Source organism: Ochotona curzoniae, unplaced genomic scaffold (genome assembly GCF_017591425.1).
Source record: "Ochotona curzoniae isolate NIBS_2020 unplaced genomic scaffold, NIBS_Ocur_1.0 scaffold_1852, whole genome shotgun sequence".
Classification (NCBI taxonomy): domain Eukaryota; kingdom Metazoa; phylum Chordata; class Mammalia; order Lagomorpha; family Ochotonidae; genus Ochotona; species Ochotona curzoniae.
Window position 1 is genome coordinate 53649709 of NW_024467087.1, and position 22506 is coordinate 53672214.

The 22506-nt window shown below is 36.1% G+C and overlaps 1 protein-coding gene across 4 annotated transcripts in view; it reads right to left on the reverse strand.

The window, feature by feature from the left end:
• GPR174 (G protein-coupled receptor 174) overlaps nucleotides 1-18117 on the reverse strand; it is a 30143-nt gene extending 12026 nt beyond the window's left edge. The window contains exons 1-4 of one of the 4 annotated variants that reach the window (XM_041000160.1): nucleotides 17586-18117; nucleotides 17287-17420; nucleotides 5338-5430; nucleotides 2889-3086 (exon numbers count right to left, since the gene is read on the reverse strand). The gene's annotated coding sequence lies outside the window, so the exon portion shown is untranslated. Of the gene's footprint in view, nucleotides 1-2888; nucleotides 3087-5337; nucleotides 5431-10200; nucleotides 10405-17286; nucleotides 17507-17585 lie in introns of those variants that run through there. The other 3 variants (XM_041000159.1, XM_041000161.1, XM_041000163.1) reach the window with 3 other exon arrangements.
• Nucleotides 18118-22506: the final 4389 nt, after the last annotated feature.

The following is a 22506-nucleotide window of genomic DNA, read 5'->3' on the forward strand; positions in this document are numbered from 1 at the left end:
CATGAATTTAGCATGCCAAATTTTCAGAGCTCTACAAAATTGTTTCATATGGAAATTTGGTGGAAATTTGTTACATCTATTTAGTAATATGTCTGTTCAACCAAACCTGAAGTTAAATGAGTTTTACTTGCCTTAAACTTATTTTGCAGTGACATTGGGATTTTTTGTTGATTACTCAGGTGAAGTTCAAATGAATGTCACAGTGTTGTGTATCATTTTGAGATTTTCTCTGAGCAAGTTGTTACTATGAATGAAGATACTAACTGATTAAAACTTTAAGACCTCTCCCACAAAGGTGATTATCTGCGTTTAATAAAATAAAATAAATGATTAAAATATTTGATTACTATATCACTTAATTGCTCATTGTGGTTTTTTTAAGTACTTGTGGCAAGTAGAGACACTATTGTGAGGAATGGAGCCCTTCAAATAGAAATCTCTCATAATCTCCAGTCATAAACAAAAATTCTCAAAAACTAACTTTATTTTAAAATTCTGGTTAGGTGTACATTATAGTCAGTCAAGAAAAAGAAGACTGAGGGTCTGGCGCTGTAGCCTAGCAGCTAAAGTCCTCACCTTGTATGTGCTGTGATCTCATATGGATGCTGGTTCTAATCCCAGCAACCCTCCTTCCCATCCAGCTCCATGCTTGTAGCCTAGGAAAGCATTCGAAGATGATCCAAAGCCTTGGGATCCTGAACCCGCATGGGAGACCAGGAAGAGGCTCTTGGCTTTGGATTAGCACAGCTTGGGCCATTGCAACCACTTGGGGAGTGAACCAGCAGAGGATGGAAGATCTTCTCTGTGTCTCCTGCTCTCTGTATATCTGACTTTGCAATACAAATAAATAAATCTTAAAAAATAAAAAGAAGACTGAGTGCTACAAGTGACAGCAAATGATGCGGGGCTCAATAGGTATATGAGTGTATATGGGAGGCAAATGTATTATTATGAAACAAAAGTGATTGGTACTGGATAGAAGATAGTGGAATGATTTCTTCTTTATTCTTAATCAGCACACATGGACAACTGTAGGAATATTTTTATAATTTTTGAAAATTTCCAAAAGCAAATAGCTTAAAACATTTATGGGAAACCTGTTCAGGAAGTGCATTTGGAATAAAGGACAGACAGCCAATACTTTGGAAAGTTAATGCCTGGTTAATTCTCTTGGGAAACTTACTAGTTCTTCCCTACTGAATGTTCCATAATATTACACTTGATCTTAGCCAAAAGGCCGAGAAGCGATATTAAAAAAACAAAACAAACAAACAAAATAACAACGTGAGAGGTGCTCTGTCTGGGTGTCACATCCAATCAGGCTCCCCACTTAAGTTTGACGTCATCTACAAACCCCCTGTAGGTCAACTTCAGGAAAGGAGAAAACATATATGTGAGGACAGACAATGTAGTTATTGTAAGCATTGCCATTTCGCCAGGAAGTTCTTTCATTTAGCTAAGTCTAAATGTCTCTGCTGAGATCTAAAATCTATTTCCTCTTCTGCAGACAGTGCTCATTTGTCCTCTACTCTGAGAGTACTCTTTTAATTACATGGAGACGGCAGGATTTTCACTCAGGCTCAAAACATAAGTGAATAATAACCAACTGGCTAGTCTTTACAAAGACCTTTCTTTACCAAAGATCACTTCAAAAAAATTCGTGGAAAGTTGAATTAGATTTTTGCTCTAAGGGAAAAAAATTTGGAAATGTGTGTATTTTTTATCATGTGCGGTTTCTGCAGTACTATTGTATATTCTCATTTGGAATTATTTCACACTCTGAAACACAGCACACCAGAGTTGATATTGGATGTGGGTGCCACCAGAGGCTACTCAAATCTGTACTGAAATCAATGGGTACTTTAGCTGGTATGTACTTTCTTGCCTTTATCACCCATAAAAAAAAAAAAACTAGGTAATTTTCACATAGCTTTCACTCCCTATGGTCTTTCACTTAGGCACTTGATTTACAGATGTGTATTTTTCTTCTTTGCTTTTTTTCTTAGATTCTTAACATACGGTCCTTGGGCTCAATGCTTATTCTCAGATGGACTAAACTGTAATTATGCTAAGGATGTAGTCAAAGGATTTACATTTTAACAAGTTTCACATAAGACCCAATCTGAGAGCATTCAAGTCTTGATTCCTTGATTTATTAGGACAACACCATAAAGTCCAATGCATGGCCAAACTAGAATTCTGGCAGTCATTGGCTTTGCTTTCTTATCTCCACTGCCTGTGTTCTTGATCTCCGCACACCTTAAAAGATTTTATTCCATGTTTTCTGGTTGAAACCTTGTCTACCTCCGCACCCCTACCTACCTCAACCTACCCCACTTCAGCCACTATCAAAAAAAAAAAAAATTCTACCTCCCTCATAAAGGTTTTCATTATCCCTTGCTTTTCTGTGATCGTAACAGTGAACTCTCATAGGACTTTGTATTAGAAACATGCTTTATTTTCTTACGTATCCCACTAAATCGTGAAGCTCCTTAGCAGCAGATGGAACTTTAGTCACTGTTATAATTCTCTACCTCCAAATTGCTCAGGAATGCGTAAGATTTAACTAAGTTTATTGAGAACAACAATCAGAGTTGCAATATAATGTGAAGTCCTTTTACATCTCCTATATAGAAGATCGTAAACAATTAGAAGAAAAAGCTCTATTTTGTTGAGAATTGTTTAACTTGTAATCCATACCGACTCTCAGAACCTTATGTATTTATACCTGGTTAAACACTAGTGCAAGTATTACTTTTGATAAGTGCTATAAATCACTTAGAAAACAGCTAAGAATTACATGGAGTCAAACATCTTAGGTATCTCCATATGCTGTTTTATCACTCTACATGTATTTAGCCAAACTCTTTTCTTAGAAGACAACATACCGTTTGAGAGTGCTCCATTTTTATACATTAAAGTTCAAATATTTTCACTTTGTAGAAATGATGAGAAGATCACACGTTATGTTACAGTGGTAAAACTGCATGAATTTCCTATTCTCAGCGCTGACACGGCTCTGGGGATTTTCCTCAGCTTTGTTGAATCTTCACCTTGTCTTTTAGATCAGACATGAGCATTTGGACCTGAAGAGAGATTTTTTTTTTTCTTTAAAGAAAAGTTATGCTCTTCCAAGCCTACATAAAATAAATTAATGTCCAAGATAATCAAATCCTTCTGGCCCTTTTCACTTTTTTCTGTCCTTGTCTTATAAATTTCGTTTTGAAAGTGGGCCCTATCTGTTGCTCTACAGGATTAATAGGCTGTGAAAGTGGAGGAGTAAACCAGTCTTACATTGTCTGGTAAAAAGGAAAAGGGTAGAGTGGAAAATGTAAATCAGTCCGCAGGGCCTTACCCCAGGGTGAGCTATGATTTGGGGTGTATGAGTCTACTTAATGTGGTGTGATTTTTAGAAACTAAAAGGTCTTCCTTCAAGAAAAAAAAAAAATCAGAAAAAAATATTTTTTACTTGATGGCTGGAACCAAAATGTTGTGTTTTAAGAATCATTACCTTTATGCCCTATGTAGCAACATTAGGGTAGGAATCTTCTACACATGCTTGTAAAGATGTAGACCAGAAACTTTCCCTGGGAATGTCCAAACCCCACGCAAACTTGGAATTTCTTGAGCATGTGTAACCAGACCCATTTTTTTTTTCATTCTTTGCCTTTCAGCTCAGTTACATATCACTTCTGGTCCTTGTGTTTAGCAGTCTTGTTTTCCTACACAGTTACCTGCGTTTTATTTACACTTTAGGATCATTTTCTCCACACCAGATTATTCAAAACCTATAGAATACTGTTTTGAAGAGCAAAAAGATTGTGTAGAAAATCCTAAGAGGCCATGAAAGTTTTCAAAAACTTCAGAAAGTCTCCTTGTGGAAAATAATTTCAAATGTGAAATGTTAAATATTGAATACAACAGACAAAAAAATGAATCATTCACATTTCAGTAATTAAAAAGGATCCATGATATGGTTAACATTGCAAACGCTAGGGAATTTATTTCAAATATTCAAATTTCACCCTTATAATTTACATGACAGTTAATATAGCCTGTCCCTTGATTAGGGTTTGAGTTAGTAGTACTGGTTTGAGTATTGCTCTTTTTCTGTCTTTCAAGATTACATTTTGATTAGTCCTTCTCATGAATATGAATAAATATAATTTTATTTGAGTACCCCCAGGTTAGTTTTAACCAGCACCTTCATCTGTTAATACCTCCATCAGAAATATATTACTATATCTGAGCCAACCAATGATTATTTTTGAAAATGATTGTACTTGCCACTGCCTGTGAAGGCTCCTCTTTTTATTTCGATCTCTTCTTGTATGTCTGGATTCCAAAACTTTTTACAGTAAAACAAACATTTTAAAATTCTGCTTGTCATAATTTTCCCTTGTTTTTGTGATCCATGATAGAGTAGCTTTATACAAGAAAATGTGAAAATGGAATTGAATAATATGGTAGTTTTTGTGCAAATTTTTGAAATTCAGGCATATAAGAAATTGTCCTCAAGTTCATGGAAAATGCATGTTCTTAAAAGCTATGAGTGAACTTAAAATTTCTTTTGTAGCAAAACAAAATTATTTCAGTTCTATTTTTTCCTGAACTTTTAGAAAGCACTTACATATATGTGTATAATTATACATATATACATATATCAGTATAATTACTGATACAATTTAAACAGGCCTTGTTTTTTTTTTCTTTTCCACTTCCATCGAGCTTTTAACTCTAATTTGACTCTAACTCTGTTTCTAATTCTGATTATAATTCTAATTTAACTTTAATTCTAATTATATCAGCAGAAGCCTATGTGGTTTTTAACATAGTATCAGCTTTATATATATAAGTCTATATATTACATTCACAGCTACAGCATATGTTTTCCTGGACTTGAGTTAGCAGCACCCTGACTTCCTGGTTAACGGTACAACTTAGAGATACAGTGTTTATCTCCAGTGTAAGTTTTGTGCAGTCATTTTGCTCATGATTCTTAAAAGTGGTGTCAAGAATCAAAACAATCTCTTTGCATTAATTGCATATCTCGGCTATTACTTGGATATACAAAGAAACCAAAAATTACACATTGTCTTAGAAGTTCATATCACCCAACTAGATACCTAACATGAGGTTGACCAGTCAAGACCAAGTACATACTTATCTGACAATTGCCATGATTCACCTAGAGCTATAACAATATTTCGTTTCTTTGTCATCCACAGTAGATGATTAGGTGACTTTCTTAGTATCTGTGCAATGCCCAGGGGATGCAAGAAAATTGTTTTAGGAATCATGCCAAAAAATAAGTCAAGACCATATCTGAGTACCTACCATTCTCTTCAGTAGTGGCTGAACTCCTTATTCAAAACAGTGGAGTCTCCTGAGGAAGCAGTAAGAAATCTGGATGGATAGCTTTATTCATACCTGAAAGAATATAGAAAACCAATGATCAAATGCAACATAAAATTGTCACAGATAGCTGGCAAATTCTAGCAGATAGATACTGAGACACTAGACGTTGATTACTGTTGAAGAAGAATATGGGGAGGGTACACCTAGCTGATGGTGATAGTAAAGTCAAATGAGTGGAACTTGCTTAGCTATCTGACATTTTTGACTCAATAATCTTTTGGCAGGGCGAGACAATATAGGAATATCAGTAGCAGTGTTCACAAGCTACTCCCTGGTCACAAGCAGATCTTAATTCTGATGAACTGTCCCAGAAAAATCCCACAGTAACTAGTCAATCTCACAACATAGCTGAAGGGTCAAAGCTGTCTTTATTCACTCAGTGATCTTTTCTAGGGAGTTTTTGTGATGACAACTTGTTTCAGTAATTAGTGAGTACATGTGAAGCAAGACCCAGAGGGCCATCAGCATAAGTGGTCCTCGGAGGCAGATTAATTTCTACACAAAACTATCTTGCACATACCTTGGCTAGGATGGTGATAACTTCCTATGTAGGGTGCATTAGGGACACCAATTGTGTACCCCACCTCTCTTTGATCTTCTCAACAAGCCTTTCCTCAAGCTTACCAACTTGCCTGAAATGTCCCATACAGATTCAATTAAAAAAAAAAAAACTGGATTTCCGGCAACTTCCTAATAAAGCGAAAATACTACAAGAGGGGGTTACACATGAGACCATTAACTATAGTGAATCCATCACATGGGCTCCGTTTAACTTAACGGAATTGGAGTAGGACAAACATGTGGCACAGCAATAAGACACTTGCATTCCCTTTGCAAGTGCCAGATTCAAGTCCACATGACCCTGATTGTGATCCACCTTCCCACACATCCTGATAGAAAGACTTAATCATATGGGTTCCTGTCACCTACGTGGGGTGACCCAGACAAAAATCACAGATCTGAGAAGCACAGATTGAGTTTGAACCTCCTGACTTTGGTTTGGCCCAACCAAAGCTATTAAGCCATTTAGTGGAATATACTGGTAGATAGAAAACTCTCCTCTCTCCTTTTCAAAGAAAATGAAAATAAGTAAGTATAAGTTCAATAAAGTGCAACCAATGAAATAAACAGATATACCAAGATACTTTTTTTTCTGGTAGAAAGAGGAGAAGTAACAAAGAGGGTAGGTTTAGGTTGGATATAGAATAAGGTTACCTGATTACTTCCAGATTACTGCCTAAGTGCTGACAAAGGATTCTACAAAGGCCAGCAAAGGACAGGAAAGATTAGAGTGAAGGCAGCCAAACCCCTACACAAATTTAGTTCAAGTTCATCCCTTTAGCAAGATGTTTCTCATATAGACTTCTTCTACTGAAAAAGTGTATAACAGATCTTTAAAGATATTTTTATTAAAAGAAATTAGCAAAGTGAGAAAGATAATCAATAAGAGGATGAGTACCTAAAAATCATTTCCAGAGTCTAAATCAGTATATGGCATAAGTTCAAATGCCAGCTCCAGTTGCAGATCTTGAACTAGCTGATTCTATTTTATTTTCTCTTTATCCTCCTCCCCACTCCTCTTCCCCTCCCTCTTGCTTGCATCCTTTATAAAATGAATAAAATAAAAAACAACTACTCCAGCAATTGGCCAGTGGTACAGTAGATTAAACTGCTGCCTGCAATACCAGCAACCTATACGGATACTGGTTGGAGTTCTAGATGCTTCACTTTGAATCTAGCTAGCTACTAACGTGTCTAGGAAACAAAACATAGCCCAAGTGCTTGGAACCCTGTAGCCCACCTGGCAGACTTGGATGGATTTCCAAGTCTCTATATCTGGCTTGCTCTACCTGGGTCATTGTAGCCATTTTGAAAATTAACAATTGGATAGATCTTTCTCTGTATCTCTATCTCTGTCCTCTCTCTCTGCCTTTCTCCATTTTCTAACTCTGCTTTTAAAATAAATGAATAAATAACTTAACAATAGCAATAACTTCTCCTAGAGTATGTTGTTAAAATTATGCAAAATTTCTCAAGTAAATTCCAAGGAGATGGGGCTTGACCCCCAAAATAGCTAACTTATTTTCTTCACCTTGTCCCTATCATTAACAAGCATGGTGATAGACACAGACAATTATTCAATATATTCTTTCAGATGAACTGAGAAAGAAAATTATGTTAAAATGTTTCTGTGAAAAAATCATTTGTCTTTGTAAGAGGGTAACAAAATAAAGGAAATATCTGAGAAGATGATGAGTACTTGAATGGTATTCCTAGAGCCCCAGAATGCAAGTCAGTTTTCCATGTAGGCTAGACAAGAAAACCCAGATAGAACCCTACAAATTGGAAAAGTTATAATCCAGGATGCTAGTTTGTTGTGTGTGGAAGTGGAATCATAACTGTCAAGCACCACCTGAATGAGGGAGAAATGTGAGGGCATGCAAGTAACAGTCCACAATGATACAGTTCAATGACTGAGAAGGGCCACCGACTCATCATAAATATCCCCACAAATCTAGCTAGCAAAAAGCAGATTGTAGTAAAAGAGTGAATATATTAAAGCACTTTTAAATTTTTAATCATTTTTATTGTATTTCTTGAATAGGAATTGGGTCAGATGTTACCAGATATTAGCCCAGTGATGTTGAGGTTGTCATTTACCAATATTTTTCTATTTTTCTAACACAATCCTTATCACAAAACTGTTGTGTTTTACTTGCTAACTCCTTAAACTAGACCAAAGACGACAGAGTATTGGGAAATTAACACTAGTCAGAAATACAGGACTACGTGTGTCTGCTCTTGGTCTTATCACTGTTTAAGGGTGTGACCCAATGAATGTTCCTTCCACCTCTGAGCCTCAGTTTTCGTTTCCTCATTCTGTAGACTAGATTACTCCTAAGGTTACCTTGAGTTATGACAATCAGCCTCATGGAAAATTTTATTCAACACACAGCCTAATTCTTGACAAAAATTAAAAAATACATTGAGAAATTCTTTCTAGTATTTTGTCACTCCACACTTGAGAAAAAGTCCTCATACCACAACTTAACTATGTTGATTCCATGTACAACCCAAGACTCATGGTCTTAAGTTGTTTTCCTAGTTGGCACAGACTTGTTCCTGTTGTTGCCTGATCTCCCTTAGGTAAGCTGTTTTTAATTCAAAACCATTTTTTAAGCTCAAAACCACTGATATTTGAAAAGTGGACTTAAGCTAACATACTAATGGCACAAAATTAGAAAAGAGTATCCAGGACCTTCAAAGGGGGGCAAGCAAACATTTTCCCAAGCCGACTTCCTCAACTCAGTCTTGGCAATCATTGCAGATCTAAGCCAAAAGGAGCACAATACCACAGAGGGAAAATACCCGCCATGTTGCAGGCAGCTCCAAATCCTCCTTACATGTTACACTAGAGCCTTTCAGGCAGCATTCAACAAGTTTGTCAGCACATATGTAGTGGACATCTGTACAGCATGGTGTTTTCATTGATAAGCATAATGTTGACAAGAATAACTACTCAGTGCATCTTATAACTTGCTTCATCTGCTAGAAGAGATGATAAAGCATTTTAAATAAAGACTAAATTTCGTTAGTATTTATTATGCATTTGTTAACCTGTCATTGATTTGTATTTACTCTTTCATTGATACAATATAACTGAGACCCAGAGAAAGCAAGGGATGCATCCAGAGTTACACAAAAAGTTGATGACAGAAGCAGAGATAGAATCAACATTTGGTCTGAAAACCTTGTGTTCCTTTGCACATATCACTCATTTTCCAAATTGCATTCCCCTCAAGTATATGTGAATGCTTCTCTTTATCTTATATACATGAATTACTTGAATATGGATTTTTTATTTTAAGTGTTGTCAGCTTTCTAAATCAGAAACCAGTGCACAAATCACCAGAAAAAAAAGTCACTGTACTTTCTGCACTGACATGGAAACTCTCATTTTCTACTATTTGCAGAATAAACTACCACCTATTCCTTTTATCACACATTGTCTCCCTGACTCTACTTCCCTGTATAGAGGTATGCACTCAGTGTCTATAATGAAATGATCCATTTCCAGTGGCATGTAATGCTGAAAGGAATAAAGCAACTGAAGTGGGAAAAAAAGTTTTACTTTCCCTCTCTATTGCTGTCAGGATATTCTGTTAAATTATTAAGATGATACAAACAAATGAAGTGCTGAACAATACCTTGTGTCAAATCAAGTCATCATTTTAGATTCCATAATATATAAAAGAAAGGAAACATGGTTCCCACTTTTGAGAACTTATAGACTGTCAGCACTGATAAAATAGAAAAAAAAAAAAAGAAAAACAAGAGTTGTATTAAATTAATTGTTAAATTGAGTAAGTCAAATGCCAGGTAATAAGGAAAGGTGTCATACATGTAGGGCGCAAACTTATAACAGTGGTTGGGTTATTTCATATGACATTTTAAAACGTAATGATTTCACTAATTCACAAAACCCATGCTCCTCTTATTTATCCAGCTGCAAACCTTTCACTCTACTCCTCATAAGAATTTCAAGCTGTGAGATTGACAAAGGATAATGCTGCCATGCACTGAAAGAAATCTGTCAGGTGAAACACAGTCACAACTCAGGTTTTGCAATATGGCTTCAGTGTGATATCATATAGTGTTTGCAAACTGTATATAAGAGTTCAGACCAAAAACGATACAATGAATATGTCCAGGGTCACATGGTTATCCATATATTTTAATTACATTTTTTTTCTTAATATAAAAAAATTTGACGAATCTTACTGTCTTGAGCAGGCCTTTGTCTCTAGTCAACCTCGAAGAACCATGACCTGAAGCTTGGTTTTGTCCTGAAACCATGGTTTAGAACAGGGCTCAGATATGGATATCCCAAGACTCTTTTCCTCTTGTATAAAAATCATAACCATGTGGGACTGAGGCAGTAGAGAGAAGGAAAATATAGTAAGGAAAAAAATATGGTCAGGAGATGGAGTGATCTAATACCTTGTTTTTGTCTTATGTTTTAGTTTTGTTGTTGTTGTTGTTATTGTTTGCCATGATACAGTTTTGTAGGCATAGAGATTCCCCCTTTTGCTCCTCTCTCTGCCTCCCTCTTCATCCCCCTTCCACTCCCAAAGTTACTAAAATAGTTTAATCCTTTACTGACAGAAGTTTAAAGTTCTTTTATTTAACTGCATCATAGCATTGTAGGTATAGACAAAGAGAAAATCTAGTATACTACTGTCAAGGCATGTTTAACTGTTACACTGAGAGTCCTCCTTTTATTTGGAAATAGAGATGCATGCTGCAACATATGCCCACTTCCTGGTATGCAACTGTCAATTATGCAGTTCATCTATGAGAACGTAAGTATGTACCTGTTCACCTATATATCTGTTTTTACACCTTGCATGAAGGTTGCCTTATATCAGAGATAACATATTGGTCCTTTTGGGACTGGCTTATTTCAAAGCACAATGGTCTCCAGTTGTGTTCTAAAGCAGATTGGATAGAATGATTATCAAACTAAATCACCAAACAAAAACCATATTAGTTGGATTCTAGTTAATGCTGTCTTTAATATAGCTGTAGACTGTACTGTGAACCTTGTACTTGCATGCTGTTACTCCAACTCATAAGGAAAGATCTTACTCTTAAATATAAAAAATAATAGTTCTAACCGTGCTCTAATGATTGACACATAACTTTGCTTTTGGGGTCAATGATTACATGCTATTCTCTCCAATTCTAATATCCTGTAACCAACATAAACTGCAGTAAGAAACCACCAAATGAGAGTGCATAAAAAGTAATCTACTGCCTCAGATTTGTTTAGGAGAAGCTTTACATGTAGTTTTTCTCCCCTTCAAAGCCTTTTGTTGTTGTTGTTGTTGTTGATTTTAACTTGCATATAAAAGCACATTTTTTTAATCTTTGAAAGAGCTCTATATCTGCAATTCAGGACCTTTACTCTTAAACTTTAGTGTGTTACAGATTACAAAAGGGATACGAACTGAAATGATTTTTCACAGGTTTTAATGTGAGACCCTTCATCTATCAATCAGTGTAAGTATAGATGAGGTAGTGACTCTATTTAAGGTAGAAAACATCATAAACTTACATATATTCATACTAAATTCCTTCTGTGCAGATATAATATGCATCAGATCTTTCTCCACAAATGAATAAACTCCACGAGGGAAGGGACTGTTATTGTTACTCGTACCTCACTAGATAAAGAAGTAAACATATTGCAATGATTCATTGAAGAGAATAATAATAATATATAATAATACACTATTCTTAATCATTTTATTCTCTGTTCCATATGCTCCCCATTTCCTTACTCAACTGTAAATTAAGTCTCTCTTTGAAAAAAGCCTATTTTTAAATTGGTACACTTTGAATCTCTGTTATGAACTGTCTTCATCCTCAAATGGAAAAGGATAAGACAACAAGTTATGGCTTAATCATACAGCAACAGCAAAGCAAAAAGGAAAGAGCTTTGGCAACTAATGTTAACTAGATTTGCAGTTACAATGTATATATGTTGTAGCTTTTTCTAGAGTCAGTATTAGGAAGATATATTATTTAGAATTGGCAAAGATTCTATAGGAGCAAAATAAACAGCTCAAGAATTCTCTGAATCTGATATAAACCTTTCATTTATGATTGGGACTTTGGCCATGCTTTGAAGATGTGCAGATGCTCTGGGAAATCCTAAATACACCTCCAGAACCATGCATCACCATGGAAATTTCTGTCTATTTCCTTTTTGCTATGGACACTTGAATAATCCTTAGAACTATGGTAATAAAACAAAGCAAGGGCTTGGAACTCTCCATGAGAAAAATGAAGCCAGTGGGTTTATGTATGAGACTGAGCAAACCAAATCTTATTTACATTTCCAAGCTACATTTTTCAAACCTAAACGTGACTCCAAATCTATCAAAGGGCTATGTGGAATTAAAACCTTACTTTGAAAGCATATTTTATGTATAAGCCTATTTCTTTTTAAATTAATGTTTTTAAATTCAAGAAAAAATATGGAAATGATCACCCTTTTAGAAGGATTTCATATTTTTGTCCCAATTTGAGAAGTGACTTAACATGTCGAAATTACCAAAATAGACTTAAAATTTTTTTTAACAGTGTCATACACTTTTTAGGGAGAAATACATTGGGATGATTCATCATCAATTTTAATTCTAAATGCATCCAAAATATTTCCAAATCTCCTTGTTTGTCAATAAATGTGAAGAGTGAGGGAAACAATGGCAAAGCAACCCACCTATTGGAGATGCCACAGCATCTGGTGAGGAGCCATTATGATTAACAATCATGCCAAAGTTCAGATTTTTTATGGATATGGAGTTTTACTCTGGTCATATGTGTTTGGCCCAAGTCCCAGTCAGGGAGTAATGCATAACCCAACGTAATCAACCTTAATATTTCTTTCCTTTTGCACTGTGTCACAGGGATTTCTCAAATTTGATTCCCAGAAATCTGATAGCTTTAGAATTCCTTATTGCTTTACTCCCTAGGAAAAATCAAAACAGGCACGTGGATTACATATCCCAACGTGCAATTCTTACAATTGTAACTTAGAACCTAGATGGTTATTACCACATCATTCTGTGTCAGACTGATCCTGGTCCTATTCTGTATTCTGAAAAACAGCCCTTTTCTGCCTGCAAATTGCAAAATGTCCTCATTGTGTTTGCTTAATCAAATTTCATGGTACCTAACGGAAGGACATTTACTGCATGACCAAAGCGATCTTTCAGCAAGGTGGCAGAAACAAAACTGAGCAATTCAAAATCCAGTATAGGATCCCCCACTTAGGACTCAAAAGTTCTTTTCCCAGTTAATCGTCATTAATTATCTAGGATGGGCGCTTTAGTGTCCAGGTTGTCATGTTCACATTCTGCTTCAGTTAGTTAGGTTTTTCTTTTTAGCCTTGACTATCTTTTGGAGGCCTTAGAGTTTCAGAGGGAAAGGCATATTGTATCAGGTGTCATGTTATGGATGGTGCCTGCTTTTTGATTAACTAGACCAGATAATTCTATTGTCCTCTGGTTCTTCTTCAGGGGGACTACTTCCAGGTCATGATATTAAGCTACCCTTTATTTGGCAGAATTAATTTTATGAAGTGTTAAAAAATCATCACCACTTATTTTTTAGCCCTATCTTTGTCAGAAGAGGAGGTGTCCTAGTACCCTCAAAGTTAGAAGAATTGTAGGATTACAAGGGGGGCAAAAAGGAAAAATGGGTCCCATTAAAACTGGGCCTAGATACGTGAAAGCAAGATATTACTATCATGATAATATGACAAAAAGTCAAGGAAATGTGTCTTTAGAAGAATAAATAATCGTTTTGGTATAAAAATAGAGGGCAGGAAAGTATAGACTAAAATGGAATATCAGTTTCTAAAAATCCCCTCTGTGGACTGGATCTTTTCATAATTAGTTGGGCAATGATATTTAGCTTGTAGTGCCACATATGATAAACAATAAATCAGTGTATCTTCTACACACTATGTATATCAGCACATTATTTGATCTGAGGTTTCAAATAGAATAAATGTCCTAAATATTCTTGCTTTTAAGTGTATCTTATAGTACACTCATTTATAAAAAGTAATTACAAATTTTACAAAAGCACAAAATCAGTTTATAAGAGTATCTGAATCTGATCTTCAAACTAAAGATGAAACTGATGTTAGACAAGTAATCATAATAGTATTAAACTCTTCTGTCTGTTATTGCAGAATGCGGAGAAATCCTTGGTATTATCTGTCACAAGCATTGTGACCTTGAACCAAAATTCTTGCAAGACACAGATACATTATCAGGAAGTAAGTTTGGGGATGAGAGGCTCTTGACCTGATGGCAGACCTTTGCGTGTGCTTAAGTTTGCCATTGAGATGCTAATTGTACTGTCCAAGGTGCAACTGAGCCTGACCTGGTAGCCCATGTTCTCACCCTGGGCACAATTAATGCTTCTACATAACACTTGTAGCTGATGATATAAATTCTTTAAACTTTGGTTTCCTCATGAAATCATGTAGTGAAACTCTTGCCCCTGTTTACAATTCAATAGTCTATACAGACTTGATTTTGGATAATATTTTGCAATTCTGATTTTTTTTTTTTAGCAACTTTGTCTACATATTGATTCTTGGCTGATGCTAATGCCATCATTGCTACAAATGAAAGCCATACCTCAGAAGCACACTTTCCCTGCGTCCCTCCCACAACCTACACCGAGACAGCCCACTTTGATTTTTAAGACCCAGGTAACACTTGGTTATATAATATTCATTAGTATTCGTCAAGCTCCTAATTACTGTATTTTCATCAGGATTCACAAACCACCAAACTTGTACTTGCTTAGATCCTTAACATGTTTTTCAGAGCTACTCTGAGACCTTGACTCCTTTCTGAAGCCTGGAAATTCTTACACATCAAGACATCCTGCATATGTTCTCTTGTCTTCTGAATTGGTGACTGGTGCCCTAACGCTTGATAAGCATCCAGTACATGGCGAAGTCTAGTTTAACGTTGTATTACAGCACTAGCGCATATTTATTTGCATTTAATATTCTTTGGTACAGCAGAGATAATTATTCCCTGTTCTTACAATGAAATAGTGGTAAAGCCCAGTAAATCAAGATCTGTTTTCATATCAGATCCTCTAGGAGAATCTTGATGTGTACCTTGGTCTTGAGAGATTCTTCAGTGATTGCAAAATGATGTATTTTAATACTTCCCACTGAATAATGCATGCTTCTTAATCCACAGCCTTGTTAGGCAGCAAAGAATAACAAAACAAACTGTGGACTGGGAGTCAACAGACCTAAGCCCTGACCTTTCCTCTGTTCATTTACTCACAGAAGTACTTGCCCCCAAAACTTCTGCTCTCTGAGTCTGAGTTGTTCCAACAATGAAATGTAAATTGTCAATCAACATCACCTTCCTGACACAAACATCACAGATAATCTGTTATTGATTCCATAAACGGCAGGATCTGAATCTATTTCTGATAACTTTTTATTTTTCTATTAGAAATCTGAAGACTGATTTCTGGCAGAGCTTGTGAAAATGGAAGGCTATGAGGAGGTCATGCCAGTAAGCAAATGAAATAGGGCTGTATGTTGCCCCTCCATTCAAGATTGTATACAGGTCAGGAAAAGAAGTTCAATTCCCTTCATAGTCCAGGGTATCTGAGTAGTGCCAAAAATGGCAACAAGAGGACGATAGGAAGTAGGATTCTTTTTCCTCTCCTTGTCACTGAAAATGAATATGGCAAAGCTCATTCATCCCTAAGGGTCTTCAGATAAAATTTCATGAGAATTTTAGAGCAGTCAATAGTCCACTTGGTATTTATTCATCTTCACATTACTTAGCACCACATCACACTGGCCTCAAAGCAGTAGATATACTGGGTAGTTCCAATCACAAGAAAACATGACTACAAACATATAAGAAGATGGAACAGCACATGTGTTTACAAGTTCAAAGCACATTTTCTATCATTAAAAATACATTCTCCCTCAGACATCAGTTTTTCAGAGAATGGTGTTTGTGTGACCCAAATAATCTGCCATTTTGGCTGGTAGAAACTTTCCTTGGCTAAGAAACACAAGTTCTATTCATAAAATATATATCTTTGCTTCATATATGATATTTACAACAGCTAGAAGAAAATAATACTCCATGTTAAGTACTCTGAAGATCTCTAAAATATCTAGTCCTTATTGCAAACAATTACGGCTTTCTCTTTCCTAGAAGAATTAGAACAGTAAAGGTAAGATGTGTGTGCACTGCAGTTAACAGCAAAGAAAACAGCAGGAAATTTATTTGAGATTTAATCCTGGGTCATGGTGTACTGCATCCCTCTTGTTGCTATTATCACAAATGAAAAGCCATCTTTTCCTTTCTCTCACACTCTCAATACACCTCCGGGCAGTTGCACGCCTCTGATAATCTCATCATTCAATTTAGAGTTAGAAAGCACCTTTTCTAAATACCTTCCTTTTGAGCACAAAAAAGAAATATGACACCAACCAGAAAACAAATTTCCTTACATTTCACCAAAATAATGTAAGGCAATTATGAGTATCTAGAAATGTAAATTTGATTTGCAATCATTTAGCTCATTTTTAATGTACTGATTACTTACTCTGATAGTCACAGCTTATCCATCAGAAGCAGAATAACTGTGCCTGTCTTCTATCTTATTTTTCCTGACTTTCATAATCATTATTTTCTGGACCACCTTCTTTGAAAGCAGGGTTTTTTCAGGCTATCACTAGCTACAACAATAAATTCACCTTTAGAATGAAAATATGTAATTTACACAGGAAGACAGGAAGATGCTTTTACAGTGGCACAAATTCTCATATATTCTAGTTCTCAGCTTTAAGGTTATAGATGATTTAAGAAGGAGGCAATATTAGCCATTTTAAACCCTTGATAGACAAAAATAGCATCCCCGAAGATTTATGGTAAAGGATAAAATTCACCTTGCACATTCAGGTAAATACCCTAATGCAGTAAGTTAAATTACAAAGGCTCACAGGACTATTCAATTGAATATAAATGGAGCAAAGCACGTTTTAAAAAATCTCTCCATGTCAAACTTGCATTTCCCCAAGTTTTAAGTTACCTCCCCCTCCCACCTCAATCAGTCAACCATATAATCATTTTTGTTTGTGCAAATACCAAGGAAATGACATGTGAGGATGGTCCACAATTACCCTTAAATCTGACACGTTACCCAGAACCTGGCATAAAGAGTCCAATTCAGGACAATAACACTGAAATGTACAAGTGAGAACTAATTATGCTTTTAAAATTTGGAGCATACCGTTTCACTTTCTTTCTGTTTCCTCCAGGGATCTCCAAAGAATTCATGCGACAGCCACTCCAACAAGGACGCCAGTGATGTGTGCATCAATTCCAGCACTCTGTTCTGAGAACAACCAATCCAATCTCTCTTCACTGTCAGAAAGAGAGGAGAAAGAAAAAAGAAAACAAAAAATAAAAAAAAAAAATAAAGGGGAAGAAGGGAGGTAGGAAGGAAGAAAACAGTAAAAGCAATAAATAAAAAAGAATGATGAAAGCAAAAATAAATTAAAAAGAAGGAACTTAATTTTTGCGGATTACCTAACCACTACCATGTTGAAAAACATGGTAGTAAGATGTCAGAGTGAAATATGTGAGACACTCTGTGCACACTGAATATTTCCGTATTCCAGGGGGCAGCGTTCTCTCTCTCTCTGTCTGATTAATGATGCAGAGTTACACTATAGGCTGTACATAGAGTCGACAAAGCTTCTCATTTAGCAAAAGAAACTCTTCTTTCTATTTATAGGGCCACAGAGCATTGTCTTCCAATTTTGTGGTTGCACTCAGCTTTGAGTTTGTGTTAACACACAGCCTACTTGCTTTTGAGGTCCTTTGCTGATGTCAGATGCTCTCTGGCTCCTTCCACAGTGGAACACTTCAGTCTTCAGTATGATTATTTTATGCAGTCTTCAGTTTTGTTTTGTGAGAGTGGATTTTTCTCTACTCACCTTTTGCTAGCTCAAAATAGGATAGGTGAGGGTAGGGATAACCTCTGTTTATTCTTGAACACATCTTGAACACACAAACTCCTGAAATGTTAACATTGAAATAAATACCCTACCCCTTTAAACGAATTTGGTGCTGTAACACATTTTGCACTTTTTGTTTCCCTACTTCGCATTGCCCTAAGGGTCCCTGTAACCAGGAAGTATAGGTAAGACTGTGTTTCCTGCTTGTGGGTAGGGTGGGTTGGGTGAAAGAAGACTGATATATCCTGTTCCCCAGGTTCAGTAGAGAATTCTTAAAGCAGAAGTTTTAAATTTAGAGCCTCTGGATGCAGAAGCCCTGGAGAGGAAAAACACAGTATGTTAGGCACCCAGCATGCCCCTCCAGAAAATCACAAGAAAATTAACAGGGGGTAGGTGGAGAAAAACCCCAGGATTTGAGGAGTAGCTCTAGATTAGAACAAAGCCACCTTCAGATGAGATGTTTGGGGAAAAGGCACTGGTGCGGGTCCAGATCGATAACAGGGCATAACCAGTGGTTGAAAACACTTTTGTCTAAAAAAAACAAAGCAAACAAACAACAAAACAAACAAATAGACAAAAAAAAAAAACACCAAACTACCTCTTCCATTGTTTCAGAAACACTAGTCTTCTGGAGGGAAACCTTATCTTCACCCTGAACTTTTGATTTTTAAAATATGGATGTTCCCAGAAAATAGCATACCGGTTTAAAAACTTCAGAATGAAGGAGTTTACTATAATAACTGGAAAGGCAGGATATAGAAGAAAACTGAAAATATCCAAAGATGGGAACTGAACTGCCAAAAGCAGACAGAACTTTTGCTCTAGGATAACTGAGGTAAGGCTGATCTGGAGAATGTGGGCTACGATTAAAGGAGAAGCAGGCTAAAGGATCTAGATGTTGAGGGGGCCAGACATATTGATTGCCTATGAAAACAGTGTTCCTACTTTGTCTTTCTAACTATGCCACTGAGCCCTGGAAGATTACATGGGTAATCCTTCACTTAGGTAATCATTTCTACTTGGTTTTGCTGTGTCCAGTGTTTATTTTGGTGCTTTTCCTCGTCAAACTGCCTTACCTCTGTCAGTAAGTACTTATTGAATAACTGCTACTGGCAAAGCAGTGGGTCTTACACACCTAGGGAAAGAAGAATGGGAGACAAGAGTAGAAAAGAGCTGATAAAGCACCACCCCAAACGTTTTCCCCTTTTCTTCTCTTTCTTTTTATTTTGCTGACATCAGTTAAGCAGATAAGATAGTCTGCAGTGGCTTTGGATTTGAAGGTAAGAGTGTCACATCTAATGCTGTAAGATCTCAAAGAGGAAGTGAAGCACGATAGAGGAGTGGTGTAAGGCTATAACTTCAGTATGGCAGGCTGGCAAGTCTTCCAGGAAGAATAAATTTTGAGCTGAGTCTGTTAGACGTGGACAAATGTGGATTTCTTTAAACTACAAATTTTGATGCATTGAAAGGGTCATTTCTTAAAACGCTTATTTTCCTCTGAGTTGTCTTCACTAAATAAGCTTTGAATGCAGGTATATCAGTCATTTTATGTAGAACGCACATCTTTCGAATGTTCAGCCTCAGATAAAACATACAGGAGTCAATCTTTATGTAGTTTTAAATAAAACACTCAATGATGAAATTGAACTACACTGCGCTTACGTTTCGTGTTTAGGTCAAAGAACTGATGAAAATTAAAGGACTGTCCCTCTCATAGCATGTCAGAGCTGAAAGGGGTGTCAGTGATGAGTTAGATCATATTCTCATTTTGAAAATGAAACAACAGAAGGAAGTGAATTCAATCTCACAATAAATTAATTACAAAACTGGGAACTGAAATCTGTTTTCTAAACTCTGAAGACAATGTCCTCACCAAAATCATTTCCATGCACCAACACCAAGTGGCATCTATGAAATGGGTGATTTATTTGCAGTTACATTATCTGTGACAAAGCTTTGTTTTGTTTGGTTACAGAGGAAAAGTCACATATCAAATGGACTCTGAGCTCTATTGGCTCTTCCTTAAAGAATAGATATTCTGACTGATTTACATGTACTTGAGAAAAGAAAAAGGTCAAGCTCACTCAAATTAAGAACAGAGACACAAACAATTTGAAATTTTTTTCTCAGATTTATTTCAGAAATATAAAATATACTAAAATAGAAGTGAAGTATTATTATTATTGTTATGCATTATCTCTTTAAAAAAAGAATTCATCTAATGCTTACCTCATGATGCTAAAATTACTGTTTTCACTTAGCTTACTGGCCATGCTGCATATAGAACATTGAATGTTATGATAGAGATAGTGATTAAGATATGTTTTTAAAGCATATCCACACTACCCAATCTGCAATTTAAGAGGTTCTTTCGTTTTAAAAATGTCCTATTTAACTTTCATACTGGATATTACTTAGTCACAATTAAATTTTGTTTAACACTCTATGGACTGAAAAGTACTTTATGCCTTGACATACACTGGCCCAGTTAATGATAGTGCTTCATTGAATGCATTAAAATGCATTTTTTGAAATGGTTACCCTAATTATTTTAGCATCAGTTGTTTAAATGCTAACTCTACTTGTTCTTTGTGTAATTAAAACAGTTTGTTTGTTTATGAAGGGGAAGGTATTTTACAATATTTTATAGCTTAAAGTTGGCAATTAGCCAGGCATTGTGCTAGGTATTTTCTTTATTATCTAATTTACTCAGCAAAAGAATTGTTTTAAAAAATGTTTTCTTTACATTTTATGCTTGAGAAAGCATGTTCATAATGTTAAATAATTTCTTCACTGTTGTGGAAACTTGAAAATCAAGAAACACTGAGTATTGACTTCTGTTTTGTAATTAAAAATGATTCAAGCCAGAGAACATCCTTGCCGATGTTTAGGCCATACTAACAATACAGGTTCTAGTACCTACTAGTAAACTGTAACATTAAAATATAATTGTGGGGCCAGTATTGTTGCTCAGAAGGTTAAACCATAGCTTGCAGTGCTGACATTCCATATGGGCACCAATTTGAGTATGTGTGCGCCACTTCTAATCCATCTTCCTGTTAAGGTACCTTGGAGAAAAGCAGAAGATGGGCCCCCACACTCATCTGGCAGAGCCAGATGGAGTTCCAAGCTCCTGTCTTTGGCCTGGAAAAACCCTGATCATTGTAGTACTTTTTCTCTCTCCTCCCTTCTATAACTCTGCTGATCAAATAAGCAAGTCTTTAAAAAAAAAAAAAGTTTAATTCTATCAATCGTCCTAAATAACGTGGAACTTCAAGGACAGTAATGTGCCAAGGTGATTAAGTTGCCACTTGAGATGTCTTTATTACAAAATGACTACCTGGGTTCAAAGTCCTGTTCTGCTTCCAGCTCCAGCTTCCTGCTAATGTGTACCCTGGGAGGCAGCTTCACATGAGAGATCTAAATCGATCTTTGGGCCTATGGCTTCAGCCTATCCTAGCCTGACTGATGCAGGAATTTGGGTAGTGAATGGGATGATGGAAAAATTCCAGATTTTGAGATACCGAAGTTATAGTGCCCGTAGGGATATCCCGTATTTAGGGAACTCCCATAACATAATATTAAATAATCCTCACCACCATGATTATAAGCATCTACAAATGATACCACCTACTCAGTTTTTTCCTTGTCAAAAATTTTCAATTCTGAGTCTGTGTATTTTCTCTTACCTTAACACCTAGTCTCTGAACTGATTATGGAAATTCATTTTATAGAAATTCACTGAGTCCAGGAAGACTGTTGAGGAGAATGGGTGGAGAGTTGTTTCTATCCCTGAAAAATAGTGCAGAAACAAAATACAAAGTTCTGGTTCACTCAGGATTGCATTCACTTTCCAAACGAAGACAGCAAAGTGTGTCTGTAAGTTCAATTTCCTTTAAAAGAAAAAAAAAATGGTCTGAAGTACGCAAAATTAAAATATTAGAATGATGGTGTCGTCATGTCATTGCAAGTTTGATGTATAAAAGGAAGCTAAATTTTATAGAAAAATATCCAGAGAGCATTACACTGAAAATCACAAGTATGAAGTACAAATCAACACTAGCTTTCACAATGACAATGATATTGAATGTCAGAGCAAAGGAGTGCTATTTGTGTTTAGACGATCAAAACAGTATTCAAGTCAGCAGTTGTCTTATTGTTATTGACATTGAGTCCTTACAGTCATTAACAACCCATTAATGAATCTATACCTTTGGTAACAGGATATTCAGTTGACTGGTACCTAGAACTGTCACATTACACAACTGATATTCAGGGATACAGGTATGGCCATAGTCATACAGTAAAAGAAAGCCCCTTATCCAGACACAGATCTAAAGGTTGTCTAATGCACACAGTGTAATTCTCAATGCAAGTTTTATACCTCCCCAAAGCCCATCCATACACATGCTGCCATCTGAACAACCATTTCCCCCCATGCCATGTGTGTTCTTTCCTTTTGGCTCTTCCCTTTTTATTTCCTTCTCATA